The sequence below is a fragment of the Panthera uncia genome (genome assembly GCF_023721935.1).
Source record: "Panthera uncia isolate 11264 chromosome A3 unlocalized genomic scaffold, Puncia_PCG_1.0 HiC_scaffold_12, whole genome shotgun sequence".
In the NCBI taxonomy this organism is placed as follows: domain Eukaryota; kingdom Metazoa; phylum Chordata; class Mammalia; order Carnivora; family Felidae; genus Panthera; species Panthera uncia.
In genome coordinates, this window is record NW_026057579.1 from 28983462 (window position 1) to 28996594 (window position 13133).

The 13133-nt window shown below is 36.8% G+C and overlaps 1 pseudogene; it reads left to right on the top strand.

The window, feature by feature from the left end:
* Positions 1 to 10459: 10459 nt before the first annotated feature.
* On the top strand, positions 10460 to 10640 carry LOC125937811 (uncharacterized; annotated as a pseudogene).
* Positions 10641 to 13133: the final 2493 nt, after the last annotated feature.

Sequence of the window (13133 nt, forward strand, 5' to 3'; positions counted from 1 at the left end):
AGCTTCATCCTGTTTGTTCATTTTCCTTTGCCTTTGATTCTATTGTTCCTGTTTTGTGGTTTGAAGCTTCTTTTTTGTGTGTGTCAATGAAGCTCGTATGATGCTTTGAAAGCCCTGGATACATTTTAAATTCTATTTTTTTTCTCAGCTGCTTTACCTATGTCTGTCAAAAGCATATTTTGAATCAGACGAATGCACACATTCAAAGCCAGTTTTTAAATTCCTTCCTAAAATAAAATCAAATCAATTTTACGTCTTAAGGTATTCCCAAGTTGTCATCCCTTTGATTGTAGAGGCTTATTTTATGTAATAATTTTATGTACCATAATTCAAAAGCAGTCACATAGGTCCAAGTCTATTTGATGCAGCAGGTCTTCTAACTTTTTGGGACTAGATGTCCATCAATAGGTGGCCATTTCATGACCTCTGGGAAGGTTTTAGCTTATCCTTGATCTTCACATGTAGACACCAGGGTCATTGATGCTTCTGAAATTCACACATCAAGGCCTGAGATACCTTGCAGCTAAAACCTTTATGTAGCCACTGATAGCTCCATGGGACCACAATACCCGAGACTGGGTTAAGAAAGAGTGTCATGAGAATACTAAAGGGGTAGACTGAGCCCTGGTGAAGGGTGTGGAGAAAGGGACCATCTTAAGGGAAAGGCCCTTTCCCCATCATGCATTCAATGGTTATAGCCAAGTATTATTTACAATTATCATTTGTCAGACATCACTTCTGATTTCAAAAACACTTGATGACTCAGCATATCCCAGCCCTGGGGACAGCTGAGGGCTTAGATGACAGCCAGAATGGTCTTTTACTTTGGCCTCTTATCAGTTTGGGATGCTAGAAATATAGCCCCCTCTGCCATCTCCTGTTTCCCTCTTCTTTGAAGGTTCTTTCCACATGCTTTCTCTGAGGGGCAGCCCTTCCTTCAGACTTCTGGAGACCTAGACTTAACATCTGGTTCCACAGCTTACTAGCTGTGTGACCCAAGGAAATCACTTAACTTCTTTTAGCCTGCATAAAATATCATCATGTGTATGAAGGTTTGGTCCATATTAGGTATCTAATACTGTTTGGATTAATTTCATTAGTGTGGTGAATGAATTTTAATTTTAGAAGCCTCTATTTTTTATCTGCCTTCTTTAATGGAGCATAGCATTTGACAAGCAATGATTGACATTTTACATTTTTTTCCTGTGTACAGATCTCTGTTAGGCATTGGGAGAATTGCAGAGTTGAACTAGAAATGTCCCTATGCTTCTTTAGATACTCCATCATGGGCATCATTGTGAACACTGGTGATTGATGTGTCTAGTTGATGGAGATGCAAGAGCCATAGGGATGGACACTTAGCGTATCACAGTGAGATTTTATGCAGTAGTGTCTTGGTATTTGACGATTTTTGTCTTCATGGTTTTGACGATCCATGACCCATGTAAATCCCATGACCTGTATAGTCATTTATAATCTGATGCAAATATGAATTTCATGAATCTGTGAAGTGGTGAGTAACCTTGGCTGGCTGTTCAGCATCCACATCTCATTGTGGTGTTGCTGTTTCATATTCATTGTTAGTAAGCAGTCAGGTTTGTGATGGGTGAAATGTTCTTTGTGGCACGTACCAGGAAGAAGGCCAACAGGTTGCTGGTGGTGGTGGAAGAAAAGAGAAAGTGAAAGGATTTAAGAAACAATGGCTCTGGCATTTTCACATCAATAAAATGATCAAATTATGATTGATCTACTACATTATATTAATGAGTTGAACCAAATTTTATGTAGAAATAAGAAAACAATTCAAGACATTGGTTCAGCAAGAGCTAAAATTTATAGCTATGAGAGAAACAAATAACATTTAAACCCACATTTTTTGACAATAAAGAGAGAATAGGAGGGGGCTAGTTGATCTTGCTATCATTCTTCCTGGAGATTCACTTTCCCCCGGAATGTTGTACCAGTCACTGTCACCACCCTGCTGGCCCCCGGGGGGCATTGCTCCCTCTTCAAGGATGATACTGAATAGGAGGCAACAGAACCTTGCTTTAATATCCCATAACATGGCTGTGTTGAAGCTGTATGAAATTTTATTAAGAGCTGATGGTGGCAGGCTGGAAATGAATGGCTCTCTATCTGGTCTCACAAGGGATAGCTGACATGTCTTCAAGTTTGGGGTCACCTATCAGAGGTCTTCCAATCTGGCTCCCAAACTACCTTCATCTGGCCCAGTTCAGCTTTTAACTCCACTTGGAATGCTCCCAAGAGTATCAGATTCCTCAAATCCAGGTCCAAGACACCAAGGTCCAGAGAAGACTTCTACTCTGCCTGTCTGAGATTTGCCTACTCTAGTTTTCTACTAGAGAACCTGTCTCTTGGTGGTTTAAGCCAGGAATACCTGTGCTCTTTAGGGGAGAGCCTTACCTTTACCTTCAGGAGTAGGGTTTTGTTGATGGGATAAATTTCATTACAATATTTTCATATTAACATAGGTTTTTTTAATAGTAGAAAACTTATTTTATTATTTTATTATGACCCAGGACTTGTTTCCACTCCTTGGAGCCTGTGCCCATACCTGGAGCTTCCCACTATGTCAACCCTGTCAACAGAGTATTACTTTCATGTTCCCCTTAAAGACTAGATGTTCAGAAAAGCTTTAGTGATCAATTTAGAGTTCTTATGGGAGAGACAGAGGAGTAAGTTTATGTCATAATTTCCCAGCAAAATGTAAAACTATATACTAGACATTTCTGTTTCTCAGAGTCCCTTCTTGGATGGACTATTCTCCAGGCATGAGGGAAATGGGGGATTGGATTACCTTTGCCCCTTTTCAGCCATGTTTGGTCTGGGCCGTCTCTTTATAATTTCTCACCCCTTTATTATGAAGAATTTATCACTAACATACCTGAACTGATCAAAGGGGTTTGCAGAGCTGATGGGGGTTCCATCATTGTTAGAAGGCAATGCCAGTTAAAACAGAATTTGGGGAGAAGGTTTTGTTGTTCTATGATCATGATATGAGCTCTGGTTTATGGAAAGTTTGCTGCTCATTAGACATGGTGCTAAATGCTTTTCATGGAGATGTTTTTCCATTCATTCCTCATGAGCATGTTGGATGCTTTTATTAGTCCCATCTTGTTGATGAAGATAGATTTAAATTGTCCACTGGCGGAGCATGGGTATGAATTCTAGCAATCCAGCTGAAAAGGTCTGGATTCTTAAACACTTTACTGTATAGCCTTTCATATTACAAATGAGTTTTATACTGTACATTGGAATCACTAAAGATCCAAATAGGTCATTTGAAATTTTTAGTTATATTTTATATTCATTTATAAGCAAAAAAGTATGCATCAGGCAGTATTTCCTAACAATAGGCTCACATGGGATGCATATTAAACTTTCCCATGGAGAATCTGATTCAATAGGGGTCTGAGTTACTGATTTTTTAAAAGCTTATTTTAAGGGGTCTCTCTGGATAATTCTTGTCTTTGTGCAAGTTTCAGAAATTCCACTATTGAGTGTCCCTAGCTCTTATTGTATAAGGAACCCTTCTGTTGCCTTCATTGTCTCAAGAGCTGTTGTCCCCTCCCCAGTCTTGACTTTTCTTTTCTCCTGGTCCTTTGTTGTTGGGACCCGTTTTTAGTTAACTTTTGTATTTGGGACAAAGAACTATAGATTGAATTTCATCTTTTTGCTTACAGATATCTAATTTTCCCAGTACCATTTATTGACACAACTATCCTTTCTCCACTGAATTCCCTTTTTTTGTTGTTGTTAGAAAGATTTATTTTATTGAGATATAATTTACATACTATAAGGTTCACCCATTTCCATAGTTTTAGTACATTTACAGTTACCCGACTGTCACCACAATCAATTTTAGATCATTTTTGTTAATCCAAAAAGAAATACCCTTCCCACTAAGCAGTCACTTCATGGTACCTACTTCCCTAAGACACAGGCAAACACTAATTTGCCTATTCTACACATTTCATATAAATGGAATCGTACAGTGAGTGACTTCTTTTGTGACTGGTTTCTTTCACTTAGCTTAATATTTTCAAGGTTCGTCCATGTAGTACCACGTATCTATACTTGATTCTTTTTCATAGTCAAATGATATTCCATTGTGTGGATATACCACATTTATTTATCCATTCATTAGTTGATGGGCATTTGAGTCTCCATGTTTTGACTATTTTGAATAACGTTTTTACACACGTTTTTGCATGGGAGTTTGTTTTCATTTTTCTTGGATACATGTCTAGGAGTGGAATTGCTAGGTCATCTGTAACTTTATGTTGAAGTAATTTGAAGAGCTGTCAAACTATTTTCCAAAACAGCCGCACCATTTTACATTCCCACTGGCAATGTGTAAGGGTTCCATTTTTTTCTCATTCTTGCCAAGACTTGCTATTGTCTATCTTTTTTATTATGTCATCCTGGAGGGTGTGAAGTGGTATTTTATTGTGGTTTTGATTTGCATTTCCCTAATGACTAAATATATTGAACATCTTTCCATGTACTAATTTGCCATTTACGTGTGTTCTTTGGAGAAATGTCTATTTCAATCTCTTGCCAATTTTTTTAAATTGGGTCATTTATTTTTTATTATCAAGTTGTAAGATTTCTTTATATATTCCGTGTTGTGGTGACCCTATAGAAGTGTAATGTACTCCTCATCCCAAATTTGATTTGGATGTCAATACTAATAACACCACACATGCACCAAGAGGGTATGGGAAGCTTTATTACTCACATAATTAGTCTCTTTAGGGGGGAGGAAGTAGCCTTCCCCAACCTCTAAGTGAGTCTACATCTGGTTTGGGAGAGTAAGGAAAGAGATTGACTTGTCTTCTATTGCAGTTGGGGATACAGCTAGGAGGATGGTTCTTGTTAACATGTCGGGGCTTTCTTTGGTTGTTTGAACTCTTGATAGTGCCAAAGGAGGCAAGACCTCAGCTTTTTTTTTATCAGCATGCCAAGTGTGTGGCAGAAGGGGAAAGAGGAGTGATGAGGCTCAAGAGCTGTCAAGCACCAGAAGTGGAATCAGTCTTTTTAAACTTCTGGATACAAATCCCTTAGCAGATAAGTGATTTACAGGTATTTTCTTCCATTCTGTGGGTTGTTTTTTTTCAGTTTCTTGATGATGTTACTTGCAGCCGAAAAGTTTTTAATTTTCATTAGGTCTAGCTTTTGTTCTTTTGCAGTTGTGCTTTTTACGTTGATTCTAAGAAACCACTGCTTTAAATTTATTCCCATTTTTTTTCTTCCAGAAAATTTATGGGTTTTGCTTTTACCTTTAGGTACGTGATCAGTTTTAAGTTGTTTTCTTAAATATTCCTCACGTAGATGATGTTGTACCTTTGTCAGAATTTGGTTGTTCATATATCTTCTTTTTTTTTCTTTTTGAATTTTCTATTCTATTTCCTTGATCTATTTGTCTACATGCCAATATCACCTTGTTAGGTTACTATAGCTTTATAAAACGTCTTGAAATTAGGTACTATCAGCCTTACAACTTTTTTCTTTTTCAAAGCTCTTTTATCTCTTCAAGGTTCTTAGCATTTCATGTGAATTTTGAAATTAGCATGTTAATTTCTACAAAAAAATACTACTGGTAGTTTGATTGGTATTGCATGAATTCATAGATCTGTTTGTGGGGGAATCAACATCTTAAAAAACAGTGAGTATCCCAACCCACATACACAGTTTATTTCCTCCAGTTTTTAAGGCTTTAATTGATCTCAGCAGTGTTTTATAGTTTTCACTGTATAGGTCTTGCTCACTTGGGGCAGATTTATTATTAAGTAGTTGACATTTTTTATGTTATTGTAAATAGTATTTTTTTGTTTTAATTTGTGAGTGTTTATTGCTGGAATATAGAAATGCAATTGATTTTTGTATAGTGATTTTGTATCCCATAACCTTGCTAAACTCTTATTAGTTCTAGTAGCTTTGTTATAGATTCCATCAGATTTTTTTTCCGTGTAGATGATCATGTTATTTGTGAAAAAAACATATTTTACTTTTTCCTTTTCAATATGTATGGCTTTTATTTCATTTTCTTAAAATATTGTGCTGACATGCTCTTCCAATATGATGCTAGACCTTATTTCTAAATAAGGTCACATTCACAGGGTAATGTGGATTAGAACTTGAACATACCTTTTCAGGGAACAGAATTCTACTCACTGCAATCATGATGTACTATTTTTTAAAAAAGGTATTTTGGACTAATACACTAACATTTTGTTTGGAATTTTGCACTTATCTTCATGAGGGATATTGTTAATGTTTTTTTAATGTTTATTTATTTTTGAGCAAGAAGGGGAGACAGAGCATGAGTGGGGAGGGGCAGAGAGAGAGTGAGACACAGAATCTGAAGCAGGCTCCAGGCTCTGAGCTTTAGCACACTGCCCAATGCAGGGCTCGAACCCACAAACCACGAGATCATCACCTGAGCTGAAGTTGGACACTTAACTGGCTGAGCCACCCAGTCGCCCTTATTAATGCTTTTTTTAATACCATTTTTTTATTGTTTTACTATCAAGGCAATGTTAGACTCACAGAATGGGTTGTAGAGTATTTCCTCCTCTTCTAATTACTGCAATCAATTGTGTAGCATTGGTAATATTACTTCCTTAAATGTTTGACAGACTGCTTCAGTGAAGTCATTTGGCCATGAAGTTTTCTTCTCGTAAAAAGTTTTAAACTACAAATACTTAATTTATAGATATTGGGACATTTAGGTTACCTATTTCTTCTTGAGTGGACTTGGTTGTTGTGTCTTCAAAAGACTGTCCATTTTGTCTTCCTTGTTGAATTTATTGGCATAAAATTATTTTTAGCATTCTCTTATTATCTTTTTTTTGCTTCTATTTTAATTTAATTTTTTAAAAATTCACATCCAAATTAGTTAGCATATAGTGCAACAATGATTTCAGGAGTAGATTCCTTAGTGCCCCTTACCCATTTAGCCCATCCCTCCTCTCCCAATCCCTCTAGTAACACTTTGTTTTTCTCCATATTTAAGAGTCTCTTATGTTTTGTCCTCCTCCCTGTTTTTATATTATTTTTGCTTTCCTTCCCTTATGTTCATCTGTTTTGTCTCTTAAAGTCCTCATATGAGTGAGGTCATATGATATTTGTCTTTCTCTGACTGACTAACTTCACTTAGCATAATACCCTCCAGTTCCATCCACATAGTTGCAAATGGCAACATTTCATTCTTTTTGATTGCCAAGTAATACTCTATTGTGTGTATGTATATATATATATATATATATATATATATATATATATATATATAATATATATATATATATACACCATATTCTTTATCCATTCATCCATCGATGGACATTTGGGCTTTCTCCATACTTTGGCTATTGTTGATAGTGCTGCTATAGACATGGGGGTGCATATGTCCCTTTGGAACAGCACACCTGTATCCTTTGGATAAATACCTACTAGTGTAATTGCTGGGTTGTAGGGTAGTTCTATTTTTAGTTTTTTGAGGAACCTCCATACTGTTTTCCAGAGTGGCTGCACCAGCTTGCATTCCCATCAACAATGCAAAAGAGATCCTCTTTCTCTACATCCTTGCCAACATCTGTCGTTGCCTGACTTGTTAATGTTAGCCATTCTGACAGGTGAGGTGGTATCTCATTGTGGTTTTGATTTGTATTTCCCTGATGATGAGTGAAGTTGAGCATTTTTTCATGTGTCGGTTGGCTATCTGGATGTCTTCGTTGGAGAAGTGTCTATTCATGTCTTTTGCCCATTTCTTCACTGGGTTATTTGTTTTTTTGGGTGTTGAGTTTGATAAGTTCTTTATAGATTTTGGATACTAACCCTTTATCTGATATGTTGTTTGCAAATATCTTCTCCCATTCTGTCGGTTGCCTTTTAGTTTTGCGGATTGTTTCCTTCACTGTGCAGAAGCTTTTTGTTTTGATGAGGTCCCAATAGTTCATTTTTGCTTTTGTTTCCCTTGCCTCTGGAGACGTGTTGAGTAAGAAGTTGCTGTGGCCAAGATCAAAGAGGTTTTTTCCTGCTTTCTCCTAGAGGATTTTGATGGCTTCCTGTCTTACATTTAGGTCTTTCATCCATGTTGAGTTTATTGTTGTGTGTGGTGTAAGAAAGTGGTCCAGGTTCATTCTTCTGCATGTCGCTGTCCAGTTTTCCCAGCACCGCTTGCTGAAGAGACTGTCTTTATTCCATTGGATATTCTTTCCTGCTTTGTCAAAGATGAGTTGGCCATACGTTTGTGGGTCCGTTTCTGGGTTCTCTATTCTGTTTCATTGATCTGAGTGTCTGTTCTTGTGCCAGTACCATACTGTCTTGATGATTACCGCTTTGTAGTATAGCTTGAAGTCCGGGATTATGATGCCTCCTGCTTTGGTTTTCTTTTTCAAGATTGCTTTGGCTATTCGGGGTCTTTTCTGGTTCCATACAAATTTTAGGATTATTTGTTCTAGCTCTGTGAAGAATGTTGGTGTTATTTTGATAGGGATTACATTGAATATGTAGATTGCTTTGGGTAGTATTGACATTTTAACAATATTTGTTCTTCCTATCCAGAAGCATGGAATCCTTTTACTTTTTTTTTTTTTTGTCTTCTTCAATTTCTTTCATAAGCTTTCTATAGTTTTCAGTGTATAGATTTTTCACCTGTTTGGTTAGATTTATTCCTAGGTATTTTATGGTTTTTGGTGCAACTGTAAATGGGATTGATTCCTTGATTTCCCTTTCTGTCACTTCATTGTTGGTGTATAGGAATGCAACCAATTTCTCTGAATTGATTTTGTATCCTGCAACTTTGCTGATTTCATGAATCCATTCTAGCAGTTTTTAGGTGGAATCTTTTGGGTTTTCCATATAGAATATCATGTCATCTGCGAAGAGTGAAAGTTTGACCTCCTTCTGGCTGATTTGGATGCCTTTTATTTCTTTGTGTTGTCTGATTGCAGAGGCTAACACTTCCAATACTATGTTGAATAACAGTGATGAGAATGGAAATCTCTGTCTTGTTCCTGACCTTAGGGGGAAAGCTCTCGGTTTTTTCCCATTGAGGATGATATTAGCGTTGGGTCGTTCATATATGGCTTTTATGATCTCGAGGTATGCTCCTTTTATCCCTACTTTCTGGAGGGTTTTTATCAAGAAAGAATGCTGTATTTTGTCAAATGCTTTGTCTGCATCTATTGAGAGGATCATATGGTTCTTGTCCTTTCTTTTATTGATGTGATGAGTCACGTTAATTGTTTTGTGGATATTGAACCAGCCCTGCATCCCAGGTATAAATCCCACTTGGTCGTGGTGAATAAATTTTTTAATGTATTGTTGGATCCAGTTGGCTAATATCTTGTTGAGGATTTTTGCATCCATGTTCATCGGGGAAATTGGTCTATAGTACTCCTTTTTAGTGGGGTCTCTGTCTGGTTTTGGAATCAAGGTAATGCTAGCTTCATAGAAAGAGTTTGGAAGTTTTCCTTCCATTTCTGTTTTTGGAACAGCTTCAAGAGAATAGGTGTTAACTCTTCCTTAAATATTTGGTAGAATTCCCCTGGGAATCCATCTGGCCCTGGACTTTTGTTTTTTTGGGAGATTTTTGATTACTTATTCGATTTCCTTACTGGTTATACATCTGTTCAAATATTCTATTTCTTCCTGTTTCAGTTTCGGTAGTGTATATGTTTCTAGGAATTTGTCCATTTCTTCCAGATTGCCCATTTTATTGGCATATAATTGCACATAATATTCTCTTATTATTATTTTTATTTCTGCTGTGTTGGTTGTGATCTCTCTTATTCTGATTTTATTTATTTGGGTCCTTTCCTTTTTCATTTTGATCAAACTGGCTAGTGGTTTATCAATTTTGTTAATTCTTTCAAGGAACCAGCTTCTGGTTTCATTGATCTGTTCTACTGTTTTTTTGGTTTCGATAGCATTACTTTCTGCTCTAATCTTTATTATTTCCTGTCTTCTGCTGGTTTTGGGTTTTATTTGCTGTTCTGTTTCCAGCTCCTTAAGGTGTAAGGTTAGGTTGTATATCTGATGTTATTCTTCCTTCTTTAGGCAGGCCTGGATTGCTATATACTTTTCTCTTATGAGCGCCTTTGCTGAGTCCCAGAAGTTTTGGGTTGTGGTGTTGTCATTTTCATTGGCTTCCGTATACTTTTTAATATCCTCTTTAACTTCTTGGTTAGCCCATTCATTCTTTAGTAGGATGTTCTTCAGTCTCTAAGTATTTGTTAACTTTCCAAATTTTTTCTTGTGGTTGATTTTGAGTTTCATAACATTTTGGTCTGAAAATATGTACAGTATGATCTCGATCTTTTTGAACTTAGTCAGGGCTGATTTGTATCCCAGTATATGATCTATTCTGGAGAACGTTTCATGTGCACTGGAGAAGAATGTGTATTCTGATGCTTTAGGATGAAATGTTCTGATCGCTTCTCGGCCTTTTGGCTAAGATCAAGTGTAGGATGAAATGTTCTGAATATATCTGTTAAGTCCATCTGGTCCAGTGTGTCATTCAAAGACATTGTTTCCTTGTTGATTTTTTGATTAGATGATCTGCCATTGCTGTGAGTGGGGTTTTGAAGTCTCCTACTATTATGGTATTACTATCAATGAGTTTCTTTATGTTTGTGATGAATTGATTTATATATTTGTGTACTCCCACATTTGGCACATAAATGTTTACAATTGTTAGGTCTTCTTGGTGGATAGACACCTTGATTATGATATAGTGCCCTTCTGCATTTCTTGATACAGTCTTTTTTTTGTTTTAAGTTTATTTTATTTTTGAGACAGAGAGAGACAGAGCATGAGTGGGGGAGGGTCAGAGAGAGAGGGAGACAAAGAATCCAAAGCAGGCTCCGGTCTCTGAGCTGCCAGCACAGAGCCTGACGCGAGGCTCAAACCTACGGACTGTGATATCATGACCTGAGCCGAAGTTGGACGCTCAACTGACTGAGCCACCTAGGCACCCCAGATACAGTCTTTATTTTAAAGTCTAGATTGTCTGATATAAGTATGGCTAGTCCAGCTTTCTTTTGTTGACCATTAGCATGATAGATGGTTCTCCATCCCCTTATTTTCAATCTGAAGGTGTCTTTAGGTCTAAAGTGGGTCTCTTGTAAACAGCATATAGATGGATCTTGTTTACTTATCCATTCTGTTACCTTATGTCTTTTGATCGGAGCAATGAGTCCACTGATGTTTAGAGTGAGTACCAAAAGATATGAATTTATTGCCATTATGTTGCTTGTAGAGTTGGAGTTTCTGGTGTTGTTCTCTGGTCCTTTCTAATCTTTGTTGCTTTTGGTATGTATGTATGTATGTATATTTTCATCTTTTCTCCCCTCAGAGAGTTCCCCTTAAAATTTCTTGCAGGGTTGGTTTAGTGGTCATAAACTCCTTTGATTTTTGTTTGTCTGGGAAACTTTTTGTCTTTCCTTCTATTTTGAATGACAGCCTTGGTGGATAAAGAATTCGTGGCTGCATATTTTTCTGATTCAGCACATTGAATATATCCTGCCACTCCTTTCTGGCCTGCCAAGTTTCTGTGGATAGGTCTGCTGCAAACCTGATCTGTCTTCCCTTGTAGGTTAGGGACTTTTTTTCCCTTGTTGATTTCATGATTCTCTCCTTGCCTGAGTATTTTGTTAATTTGACTATGATATGCCTTGTTGATGGTCAGTTTTGTTGAATCTAATGGGGGTCCTCTGTGCTTCCTGGATTTTGATGTCTGTGTCTTTCCCCAGGTTAGGAAAGTTTTCTGCTATGATTTGCTCACATAACCCTTCTACCCCTATTTCTCTCTCTTCCTTTTCTGGGACCCCTATGATTCTGATGTTGTTCCTTTTTAATGAGTCACTGATTTCTCTAATTCTTAAATCGTGCTATTTTGCCTTAATCTCCCTCTTTTTTTATGCTTCATTGTTTTCTATAAGTTTGTCCTCTATATCGCTGATTCTCTGTTCTGCCTCATCCATCCTTGCCACTGTGGCATCCATCTGTGATTGCAGCTCAGTTATACCGTTTTTTATTTCATCCTATTTTTTACTTCTTTTACCTCTGCAGAAAGGGATTCTAGCCTATGTTTGACTCCAGCTAGTATTCTTATTATCATGATTCTAAATTCTGGTTCAGACATCTTGCTTGTATCTGTGTTGGTTAAATCCCTGGCTGTCATTTCTTTGTGCTCTTTCTTTTGGGGTGAATTTCTTCGTTTTGTCATTTTGAAGGGAGAAAAGGAATTACTGCTAAATTCTGTGGCTCAGGTTGTGCAGATTGTTGTGTTAATCCTCAAATAAGTTTTCTAGGTGTGCAGGATGGTTTAGTGTTGGTCTGTTTGTATTTCATGGATGCAAGACACACAAAAAACTTCCATGCTGTTCCCTCTTATTATCTTTTTAATAACTATGGAATCTATAGTGCTCTTGGTGACTTATGCCTTGTTTTTAGTTTTTTCTACTGACTAGTCTGGCTAAAGGTATCATTTTTATTAGTCTCTTTAAAGTTCATTTATTTATTTTGAAAGAGAAAGTGTGAGTGGGGGAGTGAGAGAGAGGGAGACAGAGAATCTCAAACAAGCTCTGTGCTGTTAGTGCAGAGCATGACATGGGGATCAATCACATGTACCGTGTAATCATGACCTGGGCCAAAATCAAGAGTCAGAGACTCAACCAACTGAGCCACCCAGGTTTCCCTATTAGTCTCTTAAAAGACTAGATTTTGGTTACATTGATTGGCTGTATTGTTTTTCTGTTTCAATTTCATTAATTCCATTATGATCATTATTGTTTCCTTTATTCTCCTTTCTTTGTATTTATTTATTTGTTTTTTAGTTTCTTAAGATGGAAGCTTAGGCCATTTATTTGAGACTTTATTCTTTTCTAATACAGATGTTTAGTGCTATAAATTTCCCTCTTAGTACTGCTTTATTAGCATACTATGCCATACATTTTGATATCTTGTGTTTCTATTTTCATTCTTTTAAAAATACTTTTCTAATTTCTCTTTTGAATTCTTCTTTGATGTATAGGATATTTAGAAATATGTTGCACAGTTTCCTAATATGTGGGGATTTTTAAAGAGATCTTTTAGTTATCAAT